Source organism: Callionymus lyra, chromosome 16 (assembly GCF_982586985.1).
Source record: "Callionymus lyra chromosome 16, fCalLyr1.hap1.1, whole genome shotgun sequence".
NCBI lineage: Eukaryota > Metazoa > Chordata > Actinopteri > Syngnathiformes > Callionymidae > Callionymus > Callionymus lyra.
Window position 1 is genome coordinate 9,433,904 of NC_141833.1, and position 18,601 is coordinate 9,452,504.

General features: G+C 35.3%; 1 protein-coding gene across 1 annotated transcript in view; it reads right to left on the bottom strand.

The window, feature by feature from the left end:
* gng12a (guanine nucleotide binding protein (G protein), gamma 12a) overlaps positions 1-18,442 on the bottom strand; it is a 32,180-nt gene extending 13,738 nt beyond the window's left edge. The window contains exon 1 of the mRNA XM_087811440.1: positions 18,113-18,442. The gene's annotated coding sequence lies outside the window, so the exon portion shown is untranslated. The remainder of the gene's footprint in view (positions 1-18,112) is intronic.
* Between the last annotated feature and the right edge of the window lie 159 nt (positions 18,443-18,601).

Here is an 18,601-nt window from a genome sequence, read left to right on the forward strand (position 1 = left end):
TATACAGTAGAAGGTCGGTGCAATTGGAATCGGAATACAAAAGAAGATAGCAAGTATTTGTCTGCTGCTGCCAGTTTGTTATGCAACTCAAAGCAAACAAAAGGTAGCCTTCGTTGTTTTATGATAGCACAAATACATTCAGCTGTTCCACAGACCAAACATTCGTACAAGAAACCAGACCTTGAATAAAGATGCCGACAACATAATCTGTAAAAGAAAACCGATCGTTATATAAAGATTTGCAGGTCATAGTTAGCAGCTAGCTAGCAAGCTTCGAGCTGTTTATGTTTGAATATACAATAAAATGTTTTCTCCTGACGTTAATTCATATTGTTATTTTATACAGTATTATACAATATATATTTTTATTTTATCTTGGAATTCTTCCCATAAATGTTTAATAATTCATCTTGGGCTGCTTGAGCTAGCTTGTCAAGACGACGAAACAACCAAAGTTAAAATTTCTGATTGCTGGTTAGCATTATTTAAACGCTTTTCTTAACATCGAGCTTTGATTAAATTGTATCAACGTCTTCCAGCAGTGAACAGTTTTGCTCTGCAAGGTTGTAATGTTGTAAATAATGAATCACCTACAATAATATTTAAGTCATGAGCCAATAAAAAGAAAGGATGCTAAGATGCTAAGAGAGGATGCTAAGATGCTAAGCTTGTGCGAAGCAGCTAACCACACATTTAAATTGCTAAAGTGATAAATTAATATATATACATATATATCAATTTAGATTATTTTTTAATACTATCCGATCTTGTCTGACACACAAAAGTAGGAAAAGAAACATTATCAAATACAAAGGTATATTTAAGTGATACTTGGACAAAAAACATTACTATAACATTAAGATTTTAAAATATTAAAAATGCTTTTTGATTTTTAATTATTAATAGTTGCATTTACATAATAAATTAATTAAAATAAAAATTCAATTATTTTAGAATTTGGGATAGAGGAGTCGATAGTGCAGTATTTTCCAAACACAAGAGCTAAACTCCTTCATTCCACCTGTAAATTGACTCCTTAAAAAACTGCCAACTTTGACGGAAGTCTATTAATTTGTCTGCAAATGTTTGACCTTCGGGGTCAGGGTTCAAGAGGTCGTCCCGGACGGATCATGTCCTGCTAGAGTCGGAGCAAGTTTTACCCTAAATGTGTGACCGCCACAGAGGTCGGCAGAGGTCACAGGAAGCTTCATGTTGACGACCATCACTGATGGAGACAGATCCTGGAAGTATTGATGACACGAGCGGCGACGAGTCAGAAGCTCCTCCTCAGCAGAGCAAACAAGCAGAGGAATGACAAGCATGCGGGCAGCAGACAGAAACCTGCATGTGACCCTCAAGACAAGCATGTTAATGGCTCGCAGTAAAAACACGAGGACATTTATGGTAAATGTGCAGGAACTGACGCGAGTTAATGTTTACGAGGACGAGTCCCAATTCCAGCGTGATTAGCAGAGATCAGAGTAGAGCCTGTAAAACACCTCAGCTGCCTTTCCTGCCACCTCACGGTCCAGGTGACTTTCTTATCTAAGTGTGGCAAAGTTGAAGGCTTCATATGCTATAAAATATGTGTCACTGTCGTAATCGGCTCGGATCAGTGAAAGGAAGAAAATATTTCATAAGCTTTTATAAATTATATATTTTTTTTTATACTTTTCCAACAATTTAAAAACATATCGTATTTATCGGATTATAAGGCGTCTTAAGCACAGTGCGGCGCGGAGTAATACTACTATGACTCGCTGTCAATACTACGGAACCCCACAGAGTAATACTACAAAGCCTGACAGTGTAATACTTAGAAGCCTTATGGAGTAATACTACAAAGCCTTGCAGAGTAATACTATGAATCGTTGCAGAGTAATACTACAAAGCCTCGCCGAGTAGTACTATCATGAGTGGCTAAGTAATTCTATGTCTCACGTGGTAATACTTCTATGCCTCGCTGAGTAATACTGCGTCACCTGAAATAGTGATACTACAGAGCCTCCCCGAGTAAGTACTATTTAGAAATGCGGAGCACAGCCATTACACCTCGAGCAGTAATATTACTAAGCCTCCCTTAGTTATAATACGGAACCCTGGGAGTAATACTACGCAGCCTTGCAAAGTAATGCTACAGAGACTTGCAGCGTTATAATACAGAGCTTTGCTGAGTAATACTACAGAACCTATTAGAGTAATAGTATGGAACCTGACAGAGTAATACTGTGAAAACAGGGATAGGAATAGTACAGAACCTGGCAGAGTAATACTACAAAACCTTGCAGTGTAATAGTACAGAACCTGGCTGAGTAATACTACAGAGCCTCACAGAGTAATACTACAGAGCTTTGCAGAAAAATATTATGAACCCTCTCTGAATAATACTATGGAACCTTGCAGAGTAATACTATGGAAACTTTATGACAGATTTTTGAGCACCATGTACTACATATACATGTTTAGTCAGTCAGTACAATAAAAAGAATACATGATTACAATGAATGGTATGTAGGTGCCTTGTAGTCCGAGATATAAAAGCATTTATTCAGCCTGTACTCCCACCTCACACCCACGTGTCACACAAAGGGAGTCTAACATGCAATTAATGAGAGCACATGGAGCTCCACTCCTCCCTCCTCATCTGTTCTTCTAACAGTTTCAAAGAACCTGACATGGAGGGTCACAACTGGGCCACTTCCTCTCCAGTCCCTCACAAGTCTCTGCTCCTTCTCCTCCGAGCTTCTCCTCTTACGCCGCCTTGTTCCACAGCTCTGTGATCAGTGCAAACACACACTTACAACACTAACGTATTCCAGTCCCATTGACGGACGAGTCCTGCTACACAATGAGTGAATCACACCAGGAAGACTTGACAGTAAATTTGAGCAAAACAAAGACGGACAAAGTGAATGAAACACCTGACAGGAAGGAAGCTCAGACACACAAAAGTGTTTTTCTTGGATGGACGTGACAGTGAACAGTGTTTTCAACTAACAAACAGGTGTCAGATGTGTTTGACAGTTTTATTTACTTACAAGAATTAAATAACTGTTGAGCCTTGTTTACTTGTTTACATAATGTGGATATTCAAAACTTCACTTATAAAAGCTCACTTATTCTAATAAACATTTGACTTCTTTAATTTGAATCAAAACTCTTGACCAAATAAGATCCTTCTTAAAAGTACTAAAGGATTTTAAGTTAAGCATCTTTAGGCACAAAATACTCTTGAATTATTGCTTTTTCACATTAAAGTTATTAAGTTTTAATTTTAGTGAAGACAAAAATATGAACTCAAAACTACAAACTGATAAAAATAAACATTATTTAGACGTTTATTTGTATTGGTTAATCTTTTGACATCACAGTTATTAATTTGAAAATGTAATAAATGTCTATAATATTGACTTCATGTACACTGATGCAACGATGTGTAAAGATTTGTTATTGAATACAATGATCACAGAGGAAGTTCAAGATCTTTGCTAATGTTTGACATTTTCAATGGGAAACTGGCCTCATAAAAAAAATGTTTATTAAATTTTATGAATGACTAACATAATAATAAATTAAAGTCGAAACCATATTTACATATTTAAGGAAAAGTACAAAATACTTTAAGCTTTAAGGTTACTAGGATCCTTGCTGATTAAATACATGTTTTCTGCAAAAAAAAGTCAAAGAAATGTATGTGAAAAATAAATAAATAAATCTTGAAAATGTGTTTTAATGGGATTAAAATGTGTTGCATGAAAACTCAAAAGTATATTATTGCTAATTAAAATACATTTAAAAATATATATTGAGGAAGAAAACCCATTAAGTGATTTAATTGTAATTAAATTGGACAGAAAGTGAGGGAAAAAAATGCATTTTTATTGATATTTCACCTGATTAATGAAATGTTCAAATAACAAATCTGTCAATCTTCACCAAAGATTTTTTTTAAATTAAGAACTACATTAAAAGTAGTTTGCAATTAAAGGATAAAACTCTAAAATATGTATTTGTTCTTGCAGCAGTTCTGGAATAAAGTATTTATTAAAGCTTCAGAGTGTGATTCTATTTGTGTCAGTGGGTCAATTATATAAATAAAAACCTAATTATAACGTAATACATTGAGAAGAATGTGACACAAAGAGATTAATTGTAACCCAAAAAAAATGATGTCAGTTCAACTGTTTGTACAAGAGCAATTCAAACTTCAAAGACAGTAAAGTCAACTATTTGACTTGTTACACACCTAGCATTGATTCAATCCTGAAACCTCAGTTTCACCATAACAGCCAGACAGCAACGGTCGAAACCAAAACCTGGTTAACCACGACTAAGATCCAGAGCAGACGTGAGGAACGCAGAGGTTTAACATTAAACGCCATTTAAATGGAGCAACGTAAACCAGACATGAATCAAGGAATGAATGTTGAGGTCAAACTGACATGGACAAACTCCACAGCAAGACCAGACAGAAGCTCGTTGCAACACAATGCAAAATGGTAGAGAATTTGGCATGTGAGAGAGGAAGTCGCGTGCTCGTCCATCATACCTGTCTTGACAGGAAGCGGCGCTCGACTATACCGCACAGGAAATGACCATATTTGGGACGGAAGCTTTATGAATGCTCAGCGGGAGAAACAGAAACATGGATTCAATATAAGGTGTGTCTTCCTGCGAGTGGGCGGCAGTGAAAGCAGACGAAACTCAAACTAGTTCAACCAAGAGTTGAATAACTGTGACTAGATTACCTGATGTTCAAGTCTGTAAAATAAGACTGGGGCAGCATGGCCACAAAAAAGAAACGGATTTTCAGCACTAGTTTTTAGTATTAGTTCCTTTTTTTTCCAAACACATTTTCTTTAAATAGAAACATGCCTGCTTCAATTGATTGTCTTTTTTAAGTGTTTTAAAATCATGACACATGTCGGCGCTAAATAACATCATTAGAATAATTATGTTCAGTCAAAATGTTTAATAAAGATATTTATCACACAAAACATAATTTAAGTTATATGTAAACCAGAAAAAAATTGCAGATTGCAGGAATTTGCAAAAATAAAATATTGCACAACAACCAGGTATATTAAAATGTATTAATGTATGTATTAATCCTGTGCAATGTATTATTAAATAATTCAATAGCAACAGTGTAGTAACAGTGATTATAAGTTAAGAGCGAGAAAAGTCAAACTCTGGACAGAACTTAGCTCTACATAGTCCTGGAGAGCTATTAGCAACAGTCAAGCTAACACTTAGCATTTCTTAAATGTCAAAAAAACACGCTCAAAAGGTTTTTAAATGTAACCTTCTAACTTAAATTAAATATTTTAGAAGAAAAGTGTCACAACTAAGAGCTTTAAAAAGTATGCATAACTCAACTATAAACTGAAACAGTTTAGATAAAGAAGTTAGCATGCTAGCAGCAACTAGAAGCTATAGTTACAGCCAAGCTAACACTTAGCATACAATAGCATCTTATGATTCTCTTTAGATAAAAACAAACCATTGTGTATAAACGTATTACTCAAATTAAATCTCTCAGAGAGTCACTCTTTTAAAATGTTTAAAAAAAAGTCCTAAATATTTAGCAATAAAGAATTGAATAACACTTGCCTGTTGAAAAAAAGAACACTTGCATAAGTGACATTTCTTTGTGTGGTTTTATGAATAACAATATTAAGATCTCATGATGTGAAGTGTGCCAGCACTAAAGTGATAGTAGTAAAACCAGGTGTGTGTGTGTGCATGTGTGTGTGTGTGTCACTGTGGAGACACACTGTACAGTAAATAATGAAGACAGCAACATGATCCACTGAACCCATAAGTCATGGAGGACATTGAAAGTGACCCGCAGGTGACATTAACACCAACGACGGTTCTTTCTCGTGTGATCTCAGCAGCATCTGAATAGACCTGGACAGTGACGAGCACCTGGTGGTGCTGGAGTGACAGATGGTGTGTGTGTGTGTTTGTGTGTGTGTGTGTGTGTGTGTGTTCATAACCAGGAGGGAGCTGGTTAGTTTTAATTGTCACTGGGAATTAACTTGACTTCACTTTAAGCGGCCATGTCACCCAGGCGCAGGCGAATGACTCCACCGTGTGGCCAGATTTGTAATTGCAGAAACTTAATTTAATAATTTAATAAAGTAATTTGTTTTTTTGTTTTGTTTATATTCTGTCTATTAGTTGATTATTTAGGGTTTGTTGATTATGTATTTCATTTTGTTGGTTATTTATTTTTATTTATTTTCTTGAATGTCTTAATTAATGTCTGTTTAAGTCTTTAACTGTTCAGTCTTTAATTGTTTTAAGTGTTAAACGTCTTTAATGTTTTGCATTGTGGGTCAGAGAGGACCACAATTTAATTTATGCTGTATGTCTCAATACATGCATATTTCACAATAAAAGAACTTGACTTAAATACTTGTGACGTTCATATATTAAAAAAAAAAAATGTCCGCACAGGGAGGAGTATCCATCTAATGTAAATTATCAAATAGAAACTCAAAGAACCAAAGACGAAACTAAAGCTGCGGTGTTAGAGTGGAAACATTATTTATTTATTTTCTCCTCTGCCGGTTATCTTCTGTGACGTCACGAGTGGTGAGTAATAGTGGGGTCACACCCACTAGTGATAGATTCTCTGGTTTTCAGCAGCTTGGACCACAAACGAATGGATGATTTGAGGCTCTGTGTCAAGCTTCATTTTGACTAAAAATACATTTATCCAGATTAAAAGTTTGAAAACAGAAAAAAAAGCAGAACATGCTGCTCAATATGCAGTAGATTATGTGAAAAACAAAAGGTTTGTGACAGATAATAGCAAGTGATCCTAACAAATACATAATTCTAGGACGTCCCTTAAAAAAACTGGATCAAAAAGTGTGATTCCAGGTGAAACGAGTAGGAACGTCGGCCTGGTTTCTTTCCAGTCTCCGGAGAAATTCAATATGAAAGCCCTGTGATCTGCCTCGGGGGCTCAACGGCGGCGTCAGGTCCCATTTCCTCCAGAAAGAAAAACCTTTAACAGCTGGTGTCGAACAGGGAGACGGTTTGTGACAGTCTGGAGATGACAGTGAGTCTAAAAACAGATCTTGTGATGTCACTACTGGTCTAAAAATAACCTGCGCTGCCTCCTTTTGTTCTCACTCATTCACACATTCTCCTCCCTGCTGTCCACCACACACACAAATAAATAAATAAACACACTTCAACATGTATTTTCTTCATGTTGATACAGAAAATATCGGTTGTTTACACGAATCACAAAACATCTCTCATGTCCTTTATTATCTCGAGTTTACTTTTGTTTGTTTGGTAACATGATATTACTAACCAGCTGCTGATTTATAAAGTTTTATAATAATTTAAGGCCTTTTAAATTAACTTTTTCACATTGTTAATTAAACAAAAAAATACCAAAAACTTTTTTTTCACTACCATTCTTTAGTGTTGCGTTACCAGGACACCACATCTATATACATGAAAAATCTATATAAATCGAGAAAATAAAATACGATTTTGACATTAAAATTGATTGATGTGTACAGTTGTTGCTAGTTATGCATTTACATTCTGTGGATTCAAACCTTTTAATACAGCGGTACTCAGTCACAAAGAAAAACAAATTTATTTAATCCCACTTGCATTGATTATTACTGTCTGAAAGGTGTTTTATTTTGAAAAAAATAAAAACACCAGATCTTCACTGAAGTCATAAAACCTAATATTCTTGACATGTGAAGTTGCTTTTTTTCTGTCAATTTTACAGAAAAGAAAAGACAGTAATTCCTCAAAGTAAAACATAAGACCATCGTGTAAACAGCCAAAAAGACGTATTAAAAATGCAAGTAATGTTTAGGTTTCTTGCTTACTTACGCTGTTTTAGTTTTGCAGTATTTATCCAAATATCGGTCTCTGAAACGGTACACAAAAGTAGTGGAACCCTGGTTTGATATATACTGCTTCATCCAAACCTCACACAGCTAGAAAACAAAAGAGCAAATGGTTCTTTATTTAATTCCGTTTTTCTTGACAGAAAATATTTTAAAAATATATTGTTATCAGTCCTAGTAATAATTTAATATTTTGATCTTTCAGAGCTTATTCCTCATATTTTTAAATTAATAAAAAAGATCTGACCTATGAAACCTAGTCTATATTTACAGAAAAATGATAATCATCTAAGTTTTTATTCTTTAAATCACAGTTATGACTGGGATTTCTGTCACATATCAAAACAAACACACAAGAACATGACACTAATCGATTACACACACAAACCACATTAGCTCATTAGAATCTTTTCTTGCTGTGAACTTTCAGCAGCAATGGAACCTCTCTCTAAGGTTGACAGCTGTGAGATGTGCTAACACACTAACAGCAGATTATCATCTACGAGAAGCTTCGACCTTAGACACAGTTTACACTCCAAACACTCAAATCTTATCTGCTTCCATACGACCAATCAAAGAGCAGAATGTGAGGTGAAGCTAAAGAAAGTTTGGGGCTAAACTGTTACACTGTCTTGAGATGCCGTAAAAATAAACAAAAAACTAATTCTAGAAAAGTACAAATATGTAACATTCTTTGCCATCACCTTCTTATCTTGTGATTTAAAGACGTTGAAATTCAAGATTTTTTTAAGGACGACATAAAAATGATACACAGAAGTCCATTCAACTCAGGCCTGAGGGCCAAATATGCGTCGCCAAACTCAAGTTATGTGGCCGACAAGAGCTTTAGACACATTTTCAACAGTAGTTTAAGCAAAAGTAAGATCACAAAAGACGCTGTTGCCAAAAAGCGAGCGATATTCTTAATTCAAAGATATAAATATAAATATCTAGGAACAAAATAATAATAATGTGAGAAAATTGTTTGGAAACAAGTGGATTTTTGAGTCTCGGGGAAAAAAATAAAGTTTGTCTTACGGTGAACGAGTATACTTTTGTGTAAATACGTTTCTTGTTTTTGACAATAGTTTTACTTTGGTATTCATTAGAGTCTAAATTAGCTTCCAATAAACTGAGGGGAAATTCTGTTTTAATTTGTATTCATTATTAAAGAATCTTAAACACATGTTTCGCCCCTTGAATGATGGAGTTTTACACCCAGTGTTGAAGTCAGAAAAAAAATATATCTTTGATATCCTATTTTTCAAAGCCCCTAAAAGATATTCCATCTTGAGGTTTGTGAAGTGTTGAGCAACACTCGCACACAAAGCTATAGACGCCACATATGCTCAGACTCTGTGTATATAATGAAAGTACAAACATTTAAACTCAGATTGCTCAGACCTGAAGCGTCACGTTCTGCTTAAACACAAACATTACTATCACAAGGCAGCGGCGCTGCAGTTATGCAAGGCGTGCAACTTTTGTTCCATCAGCTGCAGATCTAATCAATTACTTCTTTCAAATGTGTAAACTGTTGCAATACTCGCCGACTATTTGTGTTAAGACTTGGCTGACATCTTGAAGGAGAAATAGGCTTCATATCTCATCAGAGGTTTCATGTTGTGTTCGTTTATGAGGACAGGTGTGGGAGATGCAGTTACCTCCGCTATAATCTCCGCTGTAATATCCCCCCACACTTCAGTGAAAATGGTATACAAAGTTTTAGTTAGTTGAGTTTCCATATATATTTAGGTGGGTTTTAATGTTATATTCGTGCAGGACAGGTTTATTTTCTATATTATACTATTTATTTCATAATGACTTGACAGGTGAGAGAATATTAAATATAATATGCATGAGCTCTTTATTTTGATTTTATTTAATATTTAAGGCATCTTCATGTTTGATATTTAGTTACTAAATGTGTACAAACACAATGATTATTATTTGAGTAGAGCTGCAGAAATCCTTGAATTAAATTGAATTTTTTTCACAGAGAACATCACGCCTTTGTTATCAGCATAGATTTATATGATAGTCTTCCAGTTGTAAATTATGTTAATTAAGTATAAATATTGTGAATTATTCACTCAATAAACAGATGTAAATGTTACTTCACCACCTGAGTGTGTGTTAACATTCAATAACAATCATTTATGACGATTAAAAAATACTAGTTTTAAAGACGTAGTCATACTTTTCTGCTTCGAAGTCCGATTTTCACCAAAAATATATAGAATTAATTTCAGTTCAGCTGCAAATCTCTCCGATCGTCGTCACATTTTGTTTTATGTGTTTGTCAATAAGATGATGCTGGAAACTTCCCCTGTTTTTAGTCACACATGACGACGCCCATTTCTCTGTCAGAGCTGTTTATTATTATTATTCTTATTATATATAACATATTTTATTTACTGGTGAGAGCTGTATGCTTATTTACTCGGATGGAATGACTATAATATGCATGAGCTCTTTATTTTGATTTAATATTTTCATATGTATAAAATGAGATCACTCAAACAGTAACAGTTGGCACAACAGCAAGTGACGGTTGCCACGACGACACTTCCTCAAACGCTGAACAGATCTAAATATCTAGTCGTGAGTATGATTAGCCTGCGAGTGGCAAAACCACCGGCATCCGGACACCAGCGGTGAAAAAAACAGAGCGGCAGTTTTGCGTGTGTGTGATGCATCAGTCAAATCTAACTGCTGGTTTACTGCCTCAGATGCTACCGATCTTTTCTTAGCAGGAAAGAGGCAGAAATGCTCGGTATTTCGACAAAAGCCAGTAATTCTGCTGCCAAACCAGCAGAAGGGCGTGACTGTGTAACCGCTGTGTCACCACCAGACCACTCTGATCCAGAGAGGCAAGAATTTAAGAGAAGCTGCCAGTATGGGCTCAACCTTGTGACTGCAAACACACCCAAGAGTACGCACACACACACACACACACACACACACACACGACAAACGCTAACCAGAGCATGCCTTCGAGGCACAGTTTATCTATGAGAAATCCAAAAACAGCCTGTAATGAGAAAGGAGGGAGAGGAAATAGGAACAAAGAAGCTATAAAATATCATATAAATGAACGTTTGTAATTGAATTGTAATGAAGCCGATTGTAATCTCTCTGTTTGTTATTGTGCACAGTTTCTGCAGGACTTTTATTGTTGTCTTAAACATGTACAACCCTTTCATGAACTCATAGATTTTCATTAGCGAAGCATTTATTTCATAAAGACATTTATGTTTTCTACTCAAGTAGAATGTTGTTGTTTTTTTTCTAAATAATAATAATTTGATCACAGAAGAGAGAAAAAAAGCGAAGTATTTAGGAATTGGCATCAAAAAGAAGCAGATTAAAAAAGGAATTCTTCTCAAGGGCCGGAAATGGCCCCAGGGCCAGACTAAATGTACAACATTGAAACAAGTTTTAAAGAAACAAAATAAAAATCTGTTTAAAATAATATATTACTTCGAACAAAACACTAAAAATAAATAATTTAAGTCTGTGTTTCTATCATTTTCTATCATTAGTTTACAGTAGGGCTGTGTATTGGAAAGAATCCGGCGATACATGTGTGACGATACGATATATTACAAAATATTACGATACTGTAGGAACAACGATATGTGTTTTTTTTAAAGAATCAAGACTTTTTCTGGCTTTTACAACAAAGAGATGAGCAAATACTTCTCAAAATATTAACAAAAAATGTAAACTTATATTAACAATGAAGTGCACTAACAGCGCATTACCATGTAACTGTCAATTTAACTTTAAACTTTGTTTTAAAGCCAAAATGAGTCCAAACATTAGCTTTTAAAAGCTGCTGGTGTCTGTTCTTTTTCACTCATTTTGCTAGTCGTTTAGTTACTTTGATACGGAGGAAATGACGAATGTTGCCAACTAGTGGCCAGAGATTTAATTGCAGCACACAAATTAATAATCACAGGGAATATTTGAGTGTTAATTGTGAAATAAAACATCGAATGATTGTCTTTTATACACACACTTATGATATATAAATCATAAAATAACTTAAAAAAGTTATTTCAAAGGTAAAATTTTTCTTTTTTTTTCCAATAACCCGATACAGATTCTATTAAATATCAATACAGTATCAGGAATAGAAATAACACGATATATTGTTATATCGATATTTTCTGACACCCCTAGTTAACAGGTTTATTTTTATCTTCAAGACTTACAGGCTAATGTTAATATAGAGAAAACAAAACACATTTTTCCAAACAATACTCCTTCCAGACTATAATAAAGATCGAAAATTTTGACTTTCTTTGCAGCCCATTTGGTATATAATTGTAATTTAAAATGTGTCACTTTGAGTTTAAGTAAATAAATGACGATTATTATTAACTCTTTTACTTTATATTATCATTAATACCATCAACACATGTTCACAGCATAGAAGAAAAATGTCCTGAATGAAGCAAAGTTTGACAAACAAACTTTTCCTGTTGAACCAGAGAAGCCGAGTCACAGCAGTGATGTTGTGAAGCCGGTTCTTGAAGAATGCAGCAGCAAAGTGACATATTGTCCAAAGCACTATTCCTGGATTCCAACCAAGACTTTCCTTTATCATCTGGTAGTTTCACTTTTTTTTGCCACATTGAGAAAAGCCTAAATTAAATTGTAGTAAAGTCAGATTAAGTGCATTACGGGATGAGACAACAGGTGGTTCACGTCAGCACCAGAGAAGAAGAATCGTTGACAATCTTTTGTGCTGCTGCCTTCAGGGGCCTCTTATAAAAATGAATCTCCATGGAGATGATCTGAGGGAGTCGTGACAAATGAATATTGTATTTTATCAGAAAACTGGAATTTTACCGTAAAACATCTTAACATAACAATGAGATGTTTTTATTGCTATTTTAATTTTTATTATTTAATCAAATTTTATTTTACATTCCTAATATTTTGTTAAGTAAATGTCATCATCATTTGTAACTTCAAAATAAATAATCGGGTGGAAAACTAGTCACAATGATCTGGAAACCATCTTAAAAGTAATGGAAATTAGTCAAAGTTTCTGACGCACAGGTTTTACTGTCATCACCCGTAAGTTAAAGATTGAGTCAAGTCTTCCAAAATAAAAGCAATGGATTTTTTTTTAAACTCACAATTTAAATGTTATTTGGATTATTAATATGAAATAATGTGATGATATTGTATACATGATCAGCATACATGTTTTATTAATGGTACAATTCCAAGTATTTAACTTTACTAAACTTCTTTTAATCAAAATTTAGTTTTAAATTAATAATAAATCTATTATGCGTTATTTTTTAATGCTGACACTGTTTTTTTTTACTTTTATTCAACTTCATTTGTCATCTTACACTGGTTTTCACTATAGGGGGCGCCAGTGCTTAAACCAGCTACAAGGGGCAAGAACCAGCGGACACCCTGGAAAGGTTGATCAGGAAATGTGTGTCTGTGATGGGGAAAATTTAGGTAGAACTTTATTGACCCATCAGTAGGTCTCCCGCGGATAATAGTTTAAAAGTGTGGACCCTATAGGATCAGTGCTGGAGAGAAGACATATAGAGTATCTAAAGAGTAACCGCAGCAACAGGCTCCTCTCCATGCACTGCAGAACACAACGTTTTAACATCCTTGGTTCCATCTGCTATAACATCTCTCCCTCATACACTTTTTACTTTTTGTTGGCAACTTTTTATTACGTATTTATATCTTTTTTATAGGTTTTGTGTTTATTTATGTATTCATTTATTTGATAGTTTTAACATGTATTTATTTATTTGTATGTATTGATGAGTTATTGTTGCTGGACAAAAAAATGTATCCTAGAGATCAATAAAGTAAACATCTAACCATCCATCCTTCCATCCGTCTGCCCATCCATCCATCCATCCATCCATCCGTCTATCTATCCTTCCATCATTCCATCCATCCATCCATACTTCTTTCTGACCGACCTTGCTTCCTTTCTTACTTCCATCAATGCATCCATCCATCCATCCATCCATCCATCCATCCATCCATCCATCCATCCATCCATCCCTCCCTCCATCCTTCCATCCATCCATCCATCCATCCATCCATCCATCCATCCATCCATCCATCCATCCTTTCATCCATCCATCCCTCCATCCATCCTTTCATCCATCCATCCATCCATCCATCCATCCATCCATCCATCCATCCATCCATCCATCCATCATCCATCCATCCATCCATCCTTTCATCCATCCATCCATCCATCCATCCATCCTTCCATCCATCCATCCATCATCCATCCATCCATCCATCCATCCTTTCATCCATCCATCCATCCATCCATCCATCCTTCCATCCATCCATCCATCATCCATCATCCATCCATCCATCCTTTCATCCTTCCATCCATCCATCCCTCATCCATCCTTCCATCCATCCATCCATCATCCCTCCATCCATCCCTCCATCCATCCTTCCATCCATCCATCCATCCATCATCCATCCATCTGTATTGAAATATCCAAAGAAGCCACATGTTTCGCAACTTAAACAAAGTTAAACATTTTGAAAAAAATAAATAAATAATGATTATTTTTTAAAACTGACTGTTTAGTTGTTAACATTTGATTTAAACATAAATGAATATGATACGAAATCACTTTATTTCAAATACATTTTTCAATGTTGCCTCTTTCTTGTGAGAAACAACAAATAATGGAATAAAAAACAAGAACTTGACCTTGTTATCATTAGTCTTGAACGACTAAAAACTAATAGAATTTTTAATAAAAAAGTGTTTAGAAAAAATTCTCTATGATCAGTTTTATAGTTGACCTTATGAAGGCTCAGGTCTAAACGTGTCACATGTATGTTTCCTCATGTTTAGGTCACATGTCTGGTCTAGTCAGTCCACAGATTAAATTGAACAGGAAATTAAATCCATTGATCAAAGTGACAAAACAAACTTAAGAAACACTGAAGAATCTGATGCCGGTTCATCACTTGTTCATCACCTGTTCAAAACCAGCAGCCAGAGCTGTCAATCAAGTCTGGCGACATTCTGTCGGCGACGCATGACCTGGTCTCCGGATCAGCCCGTTCGCCAATGAGGTATTAAAGCATTGGTTACAGCTGTGCCAGCGCCACTTCCCACATGATCCCAAACACTCCGTCCATTGTTCCGAGCCCTCAACTCATCGGGAAGAGTGGCCGGAGATAGAAATCAATCTTCTCCTTCTCACAGTTCTGTCCCTTTTTTCCACTAATCCTGGCATTTCAGTAAGTCATGGTTGCCATCTCGACCGAACCTCTTGTTGCTAATCAATTGACATGCGTCACGCGTCACGTTAAGTCCTGCCAGCAATCCTCCCCGAACCCACTTACACAGTGACCCGTGTCTTCGGCGACGGAGAGGGGAATTCCTTCCATCATTAAAGTCCGACCGTTCCTTTCAAGATGACACTCCCTCCACGTAATTCAATTATGGGACTTATTACATGATCCGCTGAACCTCCCACAGTAAATATGTCATTAATTATCATATCAATGTGTTTACTAGGCAGAAGAAAAATAGATGTACAAACAAGACGCTTTAAGAGGAAAATAAATAAGTAAATGGATATAAAAGTGCTAAAAAAAAGAGTAAAATGAGATAATAATATAATTTATTTAGTTGATGTATGTGTGTGTTACTTTCAGGATTAAAATAAATAAAGGAAAAGTCATATGAATATGAATTAATTACCAAGAAAAGATTCTATAAAATGGATAAAATTGAACAACTAAAAGTGTAGTTTGAAGAAACTTGCAAACATTAAAAATTAAAGCAAAGTTTAAGGGGAAAAAAAGGGAATTTATTCTAAATAAATAAACAATAAATTGTGAAAAAGAAAAGTTTGGGATTTAAATTATAAGGTAAAGGGCTTGTTCAGAAAACCCTATATTTATGAAAAGTCCCATTATAAATATAAAAAATATATTATTTTATTTTATTATTAAAAAAACACATTAAAAAATGTACTATATTAAGTTATTCTAATTAAATAAAAAATAGCGTATTCATTATAATACAAGATCAAATCAATACTTCATTTGCAGTAAATTAAATAAATAAATAAAATAGAATTATTTAATTTTTTTTTTTTAAAATACGAAGAAAATTCAAAATAAAAGATCATGAAATAAACAAATATGTAGGCAGATATTATAAAAAGTTTTAAAAAATTTTGTTTTTAGACTGAAAGTGCCAGAAATATTCCTCCCCAGATATTTAAAACACTTAAAAGTCTAAATCGCTGGTCGTCAGGGAGAGTTGTGGTCGTGGTGTGAGAAGGTTCTGGAGCCTCCAGACGCCTGAGAGCTTTGATGGCTGCTAATGAGTGGAGACTCATCAATGGTGGGTTTGTGTCCAGGCCTCGTAATGACTCGCTCCATTATCTGCTGTTACTACGTCTCATGTATACGTTTGTTCTCCCCGCCACTGTTTACTGCTGTCAATCAACAGGCAACGTATGGTTAAACATCTGGCTGTCGCAGTGCATTATGGGATTGTGTTATCGGTGGTGATGACAAAAAGGGAGAATTAAAAGCATCTGTTTGCTACAAGACAATTTTATTTAGAGTGTTTTTATATCGTGAACAAGGATTCAGAACATTTTATCTTAAATAATTTAAAGAGAATATTAATAATTCATTTTCTTAATTGACTATTCGATCCATTTCTTAATGTTTTCTTCAGATTATTGTCATTATAATAACAATGATGAATGACTCTTTTCTTCACTATGAACATTATTTAAGAACCACTTGCAGGATAAATTACAGTAAATACAACACAGCAGCTCACTTAACTTAACTTAGGTGCGCAAATTGAAGCATATGAAGCGCCTAGTGGGGAAACAGTGTTATTGCACTGATCTGGACGCACTTTTAAATGACTTTTTAGAAACAGCTTTAAGTGGTGGAACTACTTTTTTCAAAACTTAAGAGCAGCAAATATAATATATATATAAATAAATAAATAAATGTCAATACATCCTTTCAATGCCAACATTAATGTTTCTTTGTCATTTCTTTAGGAAGATTTTTTTTTTTTTTTTAAATGTTCCCACCAGCGACTCCTATTTCCTCCCACACTCTTAAAGACTATAGAGGTGAACTAATGGTCCATCCTGTCCATCACCCTGTGTAGCTGGTTTCATGCCCTAAACTTGAAATCTTCTTCTCTTTTTTTTGTCAACACTAAACGATGCCGATGACGTAGATCACACATCCTGGTTTATCAAGAAAAATAGAAATTATCAATTGAAGTGTTCCCTCAATGAAACTCCTTCGCAAAACATCTAAGGAAAGTACAATATTTATCGGAATCCCTATAATAATATGAGGTATCCATTTATCTGTGAGTCTGACAAGTATCTTTTATTTTTGGACACTTCCAACGTTAATTTCATGAATTTAGTCAAACAGAAATACATCTTTACTCTGCTTTTATGTTTCTATTTCTGTATATCTAAACAACTTATGGCATGTTTGTTCAATATAGGCTCTTAACTTTTGTTTTCGATGCATATTTTATAATTTAACGTTAATGAATTGATTAGAAATGATTATTACAATAGTTATTACATACATACCTTTTAAAAATTAAGATGAATATTAAGCGAAGTATGACAATTTTGGTCCCACAAAAGGTCCTACCTAAAATATTTAACTCGATTGACTTAGTATTGATGATGTTGACCAGACATTAGTGCATGTTTTATAACCTCTCTCAGCTCCCTTTTTGTGGTCAATCTATTGGTGACAAGTGTTTGCCTAATGGGAGGACCTGCCCTGGTAACAGCACTAGGGGTCAAAGCATCTTCATTCTAAAGATTTTGGGTGAATTTAAATTTAAAAATGGAATGAATTCACTCAAAAGCTGTCAACACAACATAGGTGGGGCCTTTAGGGAATCATCTTCTCCACGAGGCCACAGGAAGATTCAAAACATCACACGCTTCACAACATGTCACCTGTTGAATCAACACAACCCTCAGAACTGTCTCCTCACACACACACCCTCACACACACCCTCACACACACACACACGCGAGGATGAAGAGCATTTGCGGATGTTTTTGATCAGTGTCGACACACAAGTGTTGCATCAAAGCCTGAGAAAAGTGTCAGCAGTGACACCAACTGTTGCTGCTGAGAGGAGCGAGAGTCGAACCTACCTGGCAGGGAGGATGTGCACACACGCACGCACACGCACGTCTGGTCGTGTCTTCTCTCCACCGGAGCGTCCACAGACTGGGAGGAGACCTCTCTCTCTCTCTCTCTTTCTCTTTCTCTCTCTCTCTCTCTCTCTCTCTCTCTCTCTCTCTCTCTCTCCGCAACTAGTGTTTACAGCTCGCTCTGAGGGACCCGAAGCCGCCGTGACACTTCGGTATCTTTCGGTCCTGCTCGTGTCACTTCCACGAAGATATTCAATCACTTTCTTTTTTTTTTTTTTAATTTACCTTCTCCCGGGCGAGAGCAAGTCAACCACATTTAGCTTTCCCCAGAATTTTGAGTCACAAATAGAGGCGGACCAACTCAAAAAAAAACACGGTCTGGCGGATGTTTCATCTGCGTCAGTTGGCTGGTGATAACGCAGCCGTTTCCGGCGCGGAGTTTCAAAGTAAAAAAAACAGGCGAAGTCATAAATAAGCTACGATCGCTTC